A 12,819-nucleotide genomic window follows, 5' to 3' on the forward strand; every position below is an offset into this window, starting at 1 on the left:
CAAGAGTAAATTGGATGCTTATCTTGCTGGGATCCTATGACCCCAGCTGACCTCCTGCCCTTTGGGCAGGGGGCTGGACTCGATCTCCCAAGGTCCCTTCCAGCCCTGATGTCTATGAAATCTATGAAATAATACTTATTCTTTAGAAGTTGGCTTAGGAACTCATGAAGCATGGGGATTTATTGGAGCTAGGATTTAGTTTATATCATTGAGTGCCCATTAGACGGATAATGCCTTCCTGGGCTCACTTCACTGGAGGGGGTGTGTGTTTTTTAAAAGATGTGGGGCAGACCATCTTTTTAAGGGCCAGAGATACTGATCTGAATGGGAAGTGTGGGCATTTTATTAGTTGTTTCTACAGCTGGCGAGCCAGTCCACTAGCCTTCATGTTGGAAGATATATAAAGACAGTCCACTCTATTGACGATGCCTTCAATCAACTATGTATGCTCCTTTTTATATACTGATTTTAATGGGATCCATTTTGGGTTATTAATATTATCTTCTCATACAGGCTCTTCTGAGCTTGTCAAATAAGTTCTGTCACAAGACATATTAATTTAGCATATGGAAATGAAGGGAAAAGCTGATATATCGAGATATGATAAGTATAAATACATTTCTAATGACCACACATTGTGTTAAATAATGGCAATATCACTAGGACTAGTGGATGTTTAATTAAAAAGACAAAACAGAGGGGAAAATGGAGATGCAAAGAGACCTTTTACTCTCTTGGTAATTATATACAGTGTGTCATTGAGCTTAATGCACCATTAGTCTGAGGAAGTGCAAAATACCCTAGCTTTTGACATGCACCTATTCCCTATCACCTCAGTCTTTCTCTTTTTGCGCGTTATTAAGGTGAAGATAGTGGTACGTTTCTAAAGCTTTCAGGACTCGTTTTCCACTCTTGCTCTCAGCCTGCTGTCCTATCTCTTATTTGACAATTATATTGTGTTAGTGCCCAAAGGCCCTGTGTGGGATTGAGGCTTCATTGTGCTGGGTGTTATACAAACGCGAAAATGAGACGATCCTGGTTCAGAGAGGCTGACAATCGACAGGCACAAACAAAGGGGTAGAAATGGATGCAGAATGCAAAAAAGTGAACCCATTGCAGTGCTGTTAGTTAAATACTTTGCATTTTTAAGTGGGGTTAGTGGTAGAGATTAGGAAAAAATGGCCATATATTGTCAGCTGTCTGGCTATGATCAACAGGCTGGGCTTTGCAAGCAGCATGGTCAAGGTGAGAATTAAGGAAGAATTTTAAAGAAGATGAGATGATAGGACTTGCAACTTCAGCAGGGAATTTCTCCCCAAGGAAATAAAAGCACGGGAGGAAGCAATAGAGGTATTAAAAGTGAGGAGCTGACTGGGGCCTGGTAAATGCTGGCAGAGCAAAGGCAGGGATAGACATGACAATAAATTGCTCTTAAATGAGGTAGGAAGGGATGACTTCACAGCTAAAAGCAAGAAGCTTGTATTGGTTTCTGACTCTGGCCTGTCACTAGATGCTTTAAAGGAAGGTGCAAGAAATTCAGCCACGATCAAACTGCTCTTATAATCTTCTTGAGTTCAAACTTAGATCAGAATTCAGGAGAGTGTCCCATTTAAGCCTGCATTTATGCATTTACATGGTTTTAGTGCTATATATATCTTTGGTGTTCAGTCAGTCATGTCTTAAAGTGCTGTCCTGAATAGACGAAGGCTTAAATGTGCACTTAAGTAAGACCTTAACAGGGGAAAGTACTTATTATCATCTGGATTCAATTAAAGTTTCCAGCACTAGAGTACATAACCAAACCCACTACAGAGGGGAGTGCAAGAAGATAGGCTGATTTATTCCAAGTTTTCTCTTTCTTCCATCTCAAAAAGCAGGGGGTTGAAGGCCCATTTCCTTTTGCCAATGCAGCGTTAGTTTGGTGCATATATTTTAAACATCTATTCATAGCATAGTTTGACAGCAGCTCCAACCACAGCTGGAAATTACAGTGCCTCTTGATCTGATTGGATCCTGCACTCCAGTTAGGCTTCTTATGTGTTCCTTGTGCACTTGTGGGGGAGAATAAATGATTTGGAAGAGGAAGAGAGAAAACCACAGCAAGTGTAGGAAGCCTGTGTTGTGCGACAAAATTAAGGAGTTTATAATAATCAGCCTGGAACAAAGGGGATTATGGAAAAAACACTGCCCCCCCCCCCAACCTCCAAACAAACAAACCAACAAACCAAAACTGCAGGAGTGAAATTTAGGGGTCTATTTAAAGGGACAGTTCAGACAAGATGTGACAGTTTCCCCTTTCTTGGCAGGCTGTAATTCACACATTGAGGCCTGTTGGGTTTTTGTTTCTCAATAGCCAGCTGCAAGCTGTTATCTGCCTCATATGCAATGCAGTTGCTGAAAAGCTGCATTTTGAGGCCCGTTGTGTGAAGTTTTTATATGTTCCAGGACTACTGGGACTGCCACTCGACTCTGCTCCTCCCCATTAGATGATGCTAAAAAGACTCCCTCCTCCTTTTCAAAGGTTAAGGTCAAGGGGTTGTATTCCAGGAGGCAGGATAGAAAGAGAGAAAAGAGCACATGAGCTGACAGCAAAAAGCTCCTGGAAACTGTAAATGAGCCAGGAGACAAAGCAAAAGAAAGGTCACTGGGCTGGAACTATTAACAAGGAAGGAGATGGGAGGGATGCAGGAAGCAGTCCCTTTCATGTGTAGAGTATTAGGGCATAGGAGCTCTGGTGCAGAAGGATAAAGGAGGCAGGGGTGAATGCAGTTCTCAGAGTTTGAAGTTGGATCCAGATCTAACTTAATTCCAGAATTGCAAAGTGTTTGCACCCACGCCTTGGGTTATCTTGAAGCTAGTGCTGAAGTGCTGGGGAGGGGCGCTGATCCAAAATATGTTCAGTTCCACAATATTCAGTGGGGTTTTGAGCAGCGACAAGGCACGACCTCAGAGCAGGGGAAGATGAGAAAGCCGAAGAAAGAATGAGATCAACTGGTTGGAACAAAAATTCAAACGGAGACTGGAAGGAAGAACTGACCAGGGTAACAGAAGTAGGAGGAGGGCGATGGTAGAGCTGACTGCTCTTCTCAGGATGTGAGATTTCTATTCCTTTGTGCAGTAGAGAGTGTGATCTAGGAAGCAGAGCATGAAGGAAATGAGATCCAGGCCTCCTGGTTGTGGTTTCTCATCTTGGCATGGATTTGTTTGGTAACCTTGGACACCATCACTTTGCCTCAGTATCCCCATCTGCAAAACAAGGATAATAAAAACAACTTTATCTGACAGGGGAATAGCGAGGTGTAATTAACTGAGAGCTTGATTAAAAAGCATTACTAGAGACAAAGCATTTGCATTGTTTCGAAAATTGAGAAATTCTGCATGGGCTGACATAATTCCAAATTTAATTTATCGTTTATGTCCTAATGACATGAATATTCCAGCGTCAATTTCAAGTTATTGGGCAACTCGTACGAGAGCATTTTCATTCATCATATTGACACTGATGTTAATCAAATTGACTATCCTTAACAAAAAGCCCTGCTTCATTTGAACTATATTGCTTTTCTGCCTGAGGGGAACATTTACGCAATTAACAAAACCAGATCGAATGCTAATAAAGAAAACAAATGAAGATTTATGCATAACCCACAAAAGGACTGCAATCATTTAATTAAGGGTATATATGGTACTTTTTGGAAAAGTGTACCAAGAAGGACAGAGGAGGAAAATCCTTTCTGTTTGAGTAGAAATAAAGAGGCTGGTTTAATACACGGGTTCATTTTCAATGCAGCAGTACCTCACGTGGCCACTGGAACTGCGTTGTTTCAGGCCAAGCTCATACAATAAACTTTTGTCAGGATAGTAATATCAATTAGGAGTGTTGGTTTCTTGCAACGTTCCTTTACTGGCAAAAGCTTTGGTATACATGAAGTTATACAACAAGAAAGAGTTTTTGCTGATGCATCTGCTTTTTTCGCTCGGCAAGCTGATGTGAGCCGTCCTTGCTAAATTCTCTTCCTGGTCTACCCTGCATCTGTCAGGAGAGTTTGACAATATCACTGTATTTGCAGACCTTTTCTGGTGTAGACTAGGCCTTAATCTTCAAAGATAATTGCCAGGAAGACATCGGAGAGGTAGAGCTTGGCATGATTGTTGGGGAAGAGGCATTCATGGTGTCTTAAGGGACCATGTAAAGCTGGCAGGCAGAGACAAGAGCATGGACTATATAATGTGGGGTAAGACTTTTTATTCAGAGGTTGGAAAAAGGAAATGTTTCCTTGGGGGGGGAAAGCCACTTAAAAATGGGATGGACAGAGCCCCAGAGAACGTGCAGAATTCATTGCCTTGTGACATCACTAGGACCAAGAGCTTAGCGGAGATTGAAAAGGATTGGACCTTTTATATGAGCAACAAAAATATTTAGTGTTAAAAGGAAATGCTTGAAAAATCAGGACAGGGTATAAATCATCCTGTTTCAGAGCTGGCCCTTACCTGACTTGTGCTTTGAAGACTCTCTTGGCTGGACAGATGATTTCATTTCCGTTCCTTGCAGAGGAGGTGCAGAATCTCTTGCACCTCTTAGACGAGCCTAGAGGGGCCGCTAGTTTGGTTCAGTCCTGTGTTCAGCCTTTCTGTCCTAGTAGTTGCCAGTCAGCTCTGAGCTTCTTTGAGTTGGCCTCTGTGCAGAGGCCAAAGCAGAAATGGCTGCTGTCCAGAACAGCTGTTGGTGATGGGAACCTGGGATAGATGGACCCCCTGATCTGGCAAGTCTCATATTCCTCTACTTCCTGCTTTTGATGTTCATGTATTGTCAGTCTTGGTCTTTCTCCCTCCCCACTGCCCCTCATTCCACTGCCAAGGTACAACAGAAGGCTGCTGCCTCCAAAGCAATGCAGGAGCCTCTGATCAGAGACAGTTCAGAGTCTCTGGATCTGATAGGAATATTCTTATTTCAGTGTTAGAAAACGCATGAAGTCCCTGTCGGGTTGATGTTCACGCACGCCCAGCCATAGGTGGAAAGGCACAAAGGTAAGTTGTAAAATTCTGTTTGATGTGGGGAAGGAAATGAGGGAAAAAATGGAAATAAATAAACCAAAGCCATGTATCCCAGGCTCTCAAACACATGCGCTGTCAGCAACCATCTGACTATTTCATCTCTGTATGCTTTGATGAGGAAAACGTGATTCTAACAAACTGAACCTTTATTTCGATATGTGAGGCTTATCTTGCCACTTCATTGCTTTCCATTTTGGTTGGGGTATTCATCCTCCTTCATTTTTAAAGCAACTTTAAAGTCTATTAGTTTACAGCACTTCACTTCAGCTTTCTGTGATAAATTAAATATAAGCCATTGAGCAATGGACAAGACCTTAAACCCAGCTCATGTCTGGAGAAGCTTAAAATATAAACCCCACTAGAATTACAGATGTTTAGCCTGCTTTACATAATGCAGCTGTAGGTAGAGATTCACTGCTTTAGCCGGCGATGCTGATTAATGCCTGTACAGCTGGAGACATCCCATGGAAAAATTATTCAAATAATAAAAGGAGCCCCGACAGATTTAGTGCTGAGACCGGGACTCTCTCAAGAAGGTGGACGGGAACAATGTGACAGATATTTGAATGTTGTTCTTTTGGGTCCTGCACCCTTCTAGTTTCATGTGACAGTCAAACTTTGAAGAGTTTTCTAGTCAGGTATAGACCAATTCCCCAGCGTTTTGAGTTTGTCTGAGAACTTCATGTGAAAAAGGTTACTTCTCTTACTACTTGTATTCTTTCTTCCCAGCCTGGCTGAAAATGTCAGGGATCCAACCTAGTACAGCATTTAAACATATGCTTATCTTCAGGCACGGTGCCTAAGATCTGTGGACACCGGTGAGACATAAGCATATATTTAAACATATGCTTAACTTTGTTTCACTGGATGTCAGTGGGCTGATTTAACTTGGGTTAATCTTTTGGTATCTTTTGCTTTGTATTTAAACAGAACCATAAGCCTGGTTTTAAGTTCCTTTCACTAGTTAAACACACTAGGTGAATGTTTTGCTGAATCAGGATGTCATTACTTTGGGGGTTTACTGGTTTCAATGATCTGTTTCATGTCCTTACAAGAGAGGGAGGGGTTGCTACAAGATTTTGTAGCATAAGGAAAGTTCATTGTGAAGTACCCTGGACATGCAGTTTAGTCTAGATTCTGGTCTCTAAACAGCTTGTAAAATGGAAACAGGGAGTTAAAAATGCAATAAAACTGTCAAATTTAGAATTTGCCTTTACTAGGATTTTATAATTAGTTTGGGATTCCATGACAACCAATAGACTTGAGTGCATCGAATTCATTTGTACTATAAACAGGAGCGATTCCACACATGCAAATGATTTTTGTTTCGCCTTGCACCTATTTCACAATTTGCTGTAGGCTACAAATGGCAGGAGAATGATGTAGAGAAGATAAATTCAGCAATGGCCTGGTCCAAAGCTCATTGAAATCAATTACACAAGGTCTCCTCTAACTGCAGTGGCTTTGATTGCGGGTGATGTTACCTATAAGTGAGAAGTTTTATAAACATGACTTTGTTCTATGACTGAGGCATGTGGTAATATAGATTTGTAAGCATAATCAAGTATACATGGACAGGCATGAGAAGGCATTATCAGGAGATTTTCAAAGCAGCTCGGCATATTAGGTGCATGTAAAAATGTGCCTTTGAGTGTTTTAGGAAATGCACTTGCATGTAGGTGCACGAGTAAATACATCCATACACAGAGAAGTCGGCATTTTCAGACCTGGGTGTCAAAACACTGGTTTTCTTGAAAGATTTTCAATTTTCCCCTAAGAATATGATTTTCAGAGGTTCAGTTCTCCAGTCACCTACTCCTCTTAAACATCCTTCGGTGACTTCCAGTTCGGTAAAACCATGCGAGTGTAAAACAACAGAGTTGTGCATCTACATTATGAGCTCACTAATTGAGAATTTAAGGCAGGTTGAATGGAAATGTATCAAAATAGTACATGCATCACTAATGTAAAATACTGAAAAAGTGATGAATTGCTTGACACATGGTGCTAAATTTGGAGACTATTGTCTGGAACAAAGGTTTGTTGTCTTTAAGGTATCTAGGAGAAGAGAATTGGCACAAGATGAGTAATATGTGGAACGGGGAATGCAACTAAGAAAATAAAGTGCAATTTTGTGTCTACCTATAATATATAAACCATTCAAACAGCACAAATGATCCTTTCACAGCGTGTAGCAAGGGGAATTCATTTAATGAAAAGTTGGCTTATGGCTGTGGCAAGTTAAATGACTGACATGCAGGACTTGCTAGAGAAATTTCAGAGGCACCTTGCTCTTAAGTCTTCACCCTGGGGTGCTTGTTCCTGTTTTTTGTGGTGGGAGGACAGAAGGGGCTTTTGTCCATGGTGTCTTCCAGCCCACTGTCACAATGCAACTATGGCAAAAAATAGTGGAGAAAACTATTGCAAGTATTTATGTAATCCACCCACAGAGAGAAAAGAACAAGCAATCTAAAAAAGAGGGAGAGAGCAAGACATGCGCGGTGAGTTCTCAAAATACCTAAAGAGTTAGATGCCTGCTGGTTTTCAGTGGGAGTTGGGATCTTGCCAACCTGTTGACAGTTTTCTCTCAATAGTAAAACAACATCAGAGGGCTGTTTTCAAAGTTATGCTTGTCCTTGCATGAGTTCTGTGCTGGTGAAGACTGGCAGCTTGGTACCCAGCTTTTTCAAGGAGCTGGGAACCTCACTATGACTTACTGTTACTATTAACCTCAGGAAGATCTGAGGATGCTCTGGCCATCTGAAATGCAAGCCAATGAAGACGCTGCTCCTTCAGCCACAGAAGAGTTGCAAGCCTCCCCAATTCATTTGCTTCAAAGCTGGGCAGAAGTGAACCACTTCTGGTCAGCAATTGAGCACTTATTCTCTTTGACTCAGTCGCTTCTGAGGTTCCTCTCCCAAAACTACCATCTAGGCAGTTTGTGGACCTCAGTTTCACAAAAGTCTGGTTTAGCCTCAGGAAATTGCCAGTAGAAGGCAATGGAAATCTTTTTAACTATTAAAGATGGATAACTTATTTTTGCCAGGAGTGGGAATGTATTGGCTTATCATTTTCAAAGAAGCCTGAGGAGAACCAGGCACTTTAGCCATTTAATTGCAACTTAATATTATTACATCCCTGGAAAAGCCTCTCTCTCAAGTCCCTTTATATTTGGGTGTCTAATTAACTTGGGTTCAAACTTCCTCCCTGAGTTGTGAGTCCAATGCTCTTTGTATGAACCCCAAGAAATGCAGAGGCAGCAGCATGAAGAACAACTGAAGTGCAGTTCTGGGGAGAAAGGATAAACCTCATGTTTGTTACTAGATCTGCTGTAGTTGCAAATCATCCTTTTTAAAAAAATCAAATTGGAAAGAAGTTTTTCAGCCTGTAAATGCTTTCTTGTCATTTTATGTGCTTGCTGTTAAATTTTTGCTATGTTAATGTCATCCTGGCTTGGTAATATTTACAGCACTTAAATCAATGTTGAGGACACACAGAATATTGAAGGATCAACTCTACTTATTTCAAATGCACTTTAATATTTTGACTGCCAGACCAAAGTTCGGGAAATAACTGTGGTAGAATGATAATGAGAAGTTTAACAGTTTTATGATGGTTGAAGCTGACTTTATGAAAGTTGATAAATTTCATCTTGTAGGTTTCAATTTCTCATTCCCAACAGAGAGATGGGGAGAATACATTGATACTGCATTTCAAATTGGCTAGATCAGAAGGAACAGCAGCTAAAATCCATTACAACCCAATTACATCCATCAACTGAAGCTGTGTGCATTCATTCGTGAACATCAGCATTTAATCCATAAAGAGGAACTAATGAGAAATTTGAAAATGGAATCCACGCATCAGTAACTTTGGAGAGATTTTGCTGGGATTAATGAACTGCCAGAACATCGTCAACACACTGAAAACCTATTCTCTCTAGGTTTGTTTACTGACCAAAAAGAGGATTTTTTTTTCCTTTCTACTGACTATTCAGCACATTTTACCTTGTGGGGTTTTTGTTTTGCTTTCCACACAAGCCTAGTGTTGGAAGTGAAGTTTTATCTATGTTTCGAATCAATTATTTATTTTTCTGTTGGGTTTTCTTACGATCGACATTGGACATCTACTTGGCTGACTGGCTAGGTCCAATGGTCCGCTGCCTCTTCTGCACGTGACAATGTACTGAGTCTTTTAAAATTACCTGCAGATATTTTTCGTTGTGAGAGTCTGCAGGAGATGGAGCTAGACCTTGCTTTTTAAGCACAGAAGTTGGTCATGCTAAGCAGTTGTTTCATGCAGGGGAGTTGCAAAGGGCTTGCAAGAGTCCATTCATAAATCCACCTTATATGATTTCTATGGAAAATGTTGTACTGACTCCTGGACTTTCTGGTCCTTGGGAACTACCAGTTGATGTGTGTCCAAAAGTTTGGATTAAAATTTGCTCACAGGAAAGCAAAGCTCTCTGCTGGGCATTAAAATTGATACTAATGACAGCGATATGAAGAGGGTGCCATATGCAAACAAAGCAGTAAATCATCACTCATCAAGGTCATGCGTTTAACTGACATCAAGTGCAAATGATCTTTCTGGATGCTCCAGGGTGTAATATTGCTGGGTCCATCTCTTTATCTTGTAATGGCCAAAAACTATAATTATATTTGGATTGTAGTTAAAATGCATATTAATTCTTGCATGGCTTTCACCTGAAGGGGCCTAATAACATGTAGCTATTTCATCGCTGATCGGTGAGCATCCCTGCAAGGCATATCGCATTAAGGCACTCAACTTCAGCTTGCTAATAAATTTCCCTTACTTCCTAACCTTATTTTCCACTTGGTGCCTAAGTAGCCTAGTGAGTGGTGGATGGCTTAATATATATTTCTTATTATTGTTTTTGATAGATCTGTCATATCCACCTGTTGGAAGAAAGTTCCTTTGCTTAAACCAGTATAGTGATACTTCCTCCCAGGAATCGTTCACCTCCACATTTTGAGCAGCAGAGCTGATCTCCAAGTAGACAGATCTGACAGGTAGTTCCTCCTGAGATCCCCTTTCCAATTGCTTTCCTGATGTAGGTGTGACAGGTTCAGGCACACAAGAGAGGGATGGAAGGGGAAAAATGTAGAGATGCAGTAACAAACTGTAGTAGTCAGAATGTTTCAACAATAAAAGTTAAAGGAGGGAAGGGGGAGAGATGCATTGCAATGCAAGGAATGCTACGATCAAAGTAATCCTGTGTTATATGGCAAGCATGGGATGAAGCATAGTGTTAAGGCACTGTACAAGGACTTGGAAGAATCTGAGTTCAGATCCAGCTGATCCTGTATTTTCCTTGTGTGGCTTTGGGCAATTCACGTAATGTCCTTTTGCCCCTTGCTCCCCATCAGTAACATAGGAAAAGTCATGCTAAATGCTAGTGCTCTCCTGCCCTTTGCTTCTCTGATTTATGAATAGTAATGGTCTTACTCTGAGGCAGACCCTCAGCTGGTATAAATTGTCATGGTGTACTGACTTGAGTGAAGCTATTACCTTTCACTCCTGCTAGGGGCCTGCCCCCATGTATGTACAAGTACATAGGGGGGCTGCAGTCTTACCATCTCCAAAATTAACTGTAATACAGAGATGTACGTAGTAACTATAATCATTTAAATTCTTCACTTTGGTGCAGCAACCTGGAGATTCTGCTGCACTTTCAGATAAATGAAAACACTGGGAATATTGGCCTAAATGCATTATTTAATTGGTTACTATAGTCAATTTATTTCTGGCGCTACTAGATTTTTAATATTCACTACTGCAGAAAGTAGCCTTGAAAATACATTGCTTCACTGGAGAAGTTTTAAGGAACCAAATGCAGAGGTTTCAGTAGCTGGGCAACACGTTTGCCATTTCTGGCTCAATGGAAGGGATATGAGCTCTGCACTTTGGATGTCTTTGCTGTTTAGGCACTTGGCATTGTTGGCAATTAAGTTGCAGTCATTAGGTGTTTGAGTCAATACGCCACTGTTGTGGGCAAGGGTTATTGAGTGGTTTTATTTGAGTTTGTCTGCCTCAAGAAGACATTGCTCATAGCTACATTTCTCCCCAGCTGAGCCTGGAAGCAGTCCTGTGAATCAAGCCCAGCCCAGTGACTATTGCTGGGTGCGGCCTGGCGTAGATTCTGGAGCTCAGTTGGGCAGATTTAGTGGTAAGGGGGCTTATAAAAAGGATGGAGATAGTGCTGTCCCCTGAGGCCAGAGAGAATAATCTAAGAGCAATGGTCTCAAATTACAGTAGGAGGAATTTAGGCTGGTTATTAAGGCAAACTTTCTCACAATGGGACTGGGGTGGTTTACTCAGGGATGATACGGCCTTGAGCAGGGGTTGAATTTGATCATTTCCTGAGGGTCCTTTCAGCCCCACGTTTCTATGATTCTGTGACATTCTGCAGGCAAGAATAATTGGCCATGTCGGGATCTAACTAGGGCACGGATCACTTTGGTATATCCCAGCGTTGTCCACAGGAGCGTTGAACTTGGCACACAGCTCACTTGGCAACAGAGTTTTAGTGCATTCATTGAAGAACAAACTAGACAAGAAAAAGAGGGCTACTGAGATACTGGATTTGTCCTATTCTGCCCTAAAATCAGCGATGAGGATCAAACTCTTAGGTTTTGTCGTTTACAGTCCATCTGCTTTCTGTGCGACTTTGGCCGAGTCGGTTCTCTCTGCGTCTGTTAGCCCACTTATACAAGTGTAATAAGGCTTGCTTTCCAAACCGGGTGGGTAATAACTTTAGATAGTATACCTAAGGGTGAATTTTACCCAGGACGAGTTGTGAGTTGTGATTCATATTTTCACTGTCAAAAGCTGCATGGAAGAGCAAACTATTATTTATTAGGCAGCTAAAAAGGCAAGTAACAAAATGATGAGAAAAAACTAGAAAATGATGTTGGAGATAGAAGCCACAAAGAACAAGGAATGAAAAAAACAGGGATAAAAGGAAGAGGACATAAATGTAAACAAGAATAAATGTTTTCGCAGCTGTTTTAGACAATTACATCAGACCGTTTTTGAAAATCCCCTGGGGTTTTAAGCACAGAGAATTCTTCTTTTCTTTCATTCTGTTATTTTTATATATTTAACAAAATAAAATCTAGGAAAATCTCCCAAACAACTGTTGTTTTGTTCCATTCGACATATGTGGCCACTTTGACTATTATGGGGAATTTAAATCTCAGCTTGCAAACAGCACTCAAACAGTGCAGTCCTCTTTATTATCATTTTCCTTTCTTTTACTTCACTTTAAGGTGCAGTACTCTTACTTGGTATCCCCAAGTGCTTTGCAAGATGAAGTGAAAGCAGCACTATATAATCAAGGTGACGATGGTTAGGAATTATAGTTGGATCCCAAACCCTGCAGCTTTTACTCAAGTAACGGGAGGTCTCGGCCAGTCGTTTATAGTCAATAGGCAGTTTGTTTAGGAAGGATTGAAGGATTTTGCCCTTTCTTTGCAAACTTGTGTGCGACTGTGTCAATACAGTTCCTTGATCCCCGGCGGAAGCTTCTGTAGACTACAAGAAAATGATGTACGGTTATTCTGCAGTGAATTTTGGTCAGTCAGTGAGTTACATTTCTATGTTTAGCGGGACTTTTTTCAGACAGACCTGTAAATACCTATGTGCAAACAATGCTCAGCCTTAGTGACTACCTCCACTGAATTCAGTGGAATAATCTTGACATCAAGGGGCATTAGACCAAACCTACTGCAGCACTGATAG

The sequence above is a fragment of the Crocodylus porosus genome, unplaced genomic scaffold (assembly GCF_001723895.1).
Source record: "Crocodylus porosus isolate Cpor-Errol unplaced genomic scaffold, CroPor_comp1, whole genome shotgun sequence".
Taxonomy (NCBI): Eukaryota; Metazoa; Chordata; order Crocodylia; family Crocodylidae; genus Crocodylus; species Crocodylus porosus.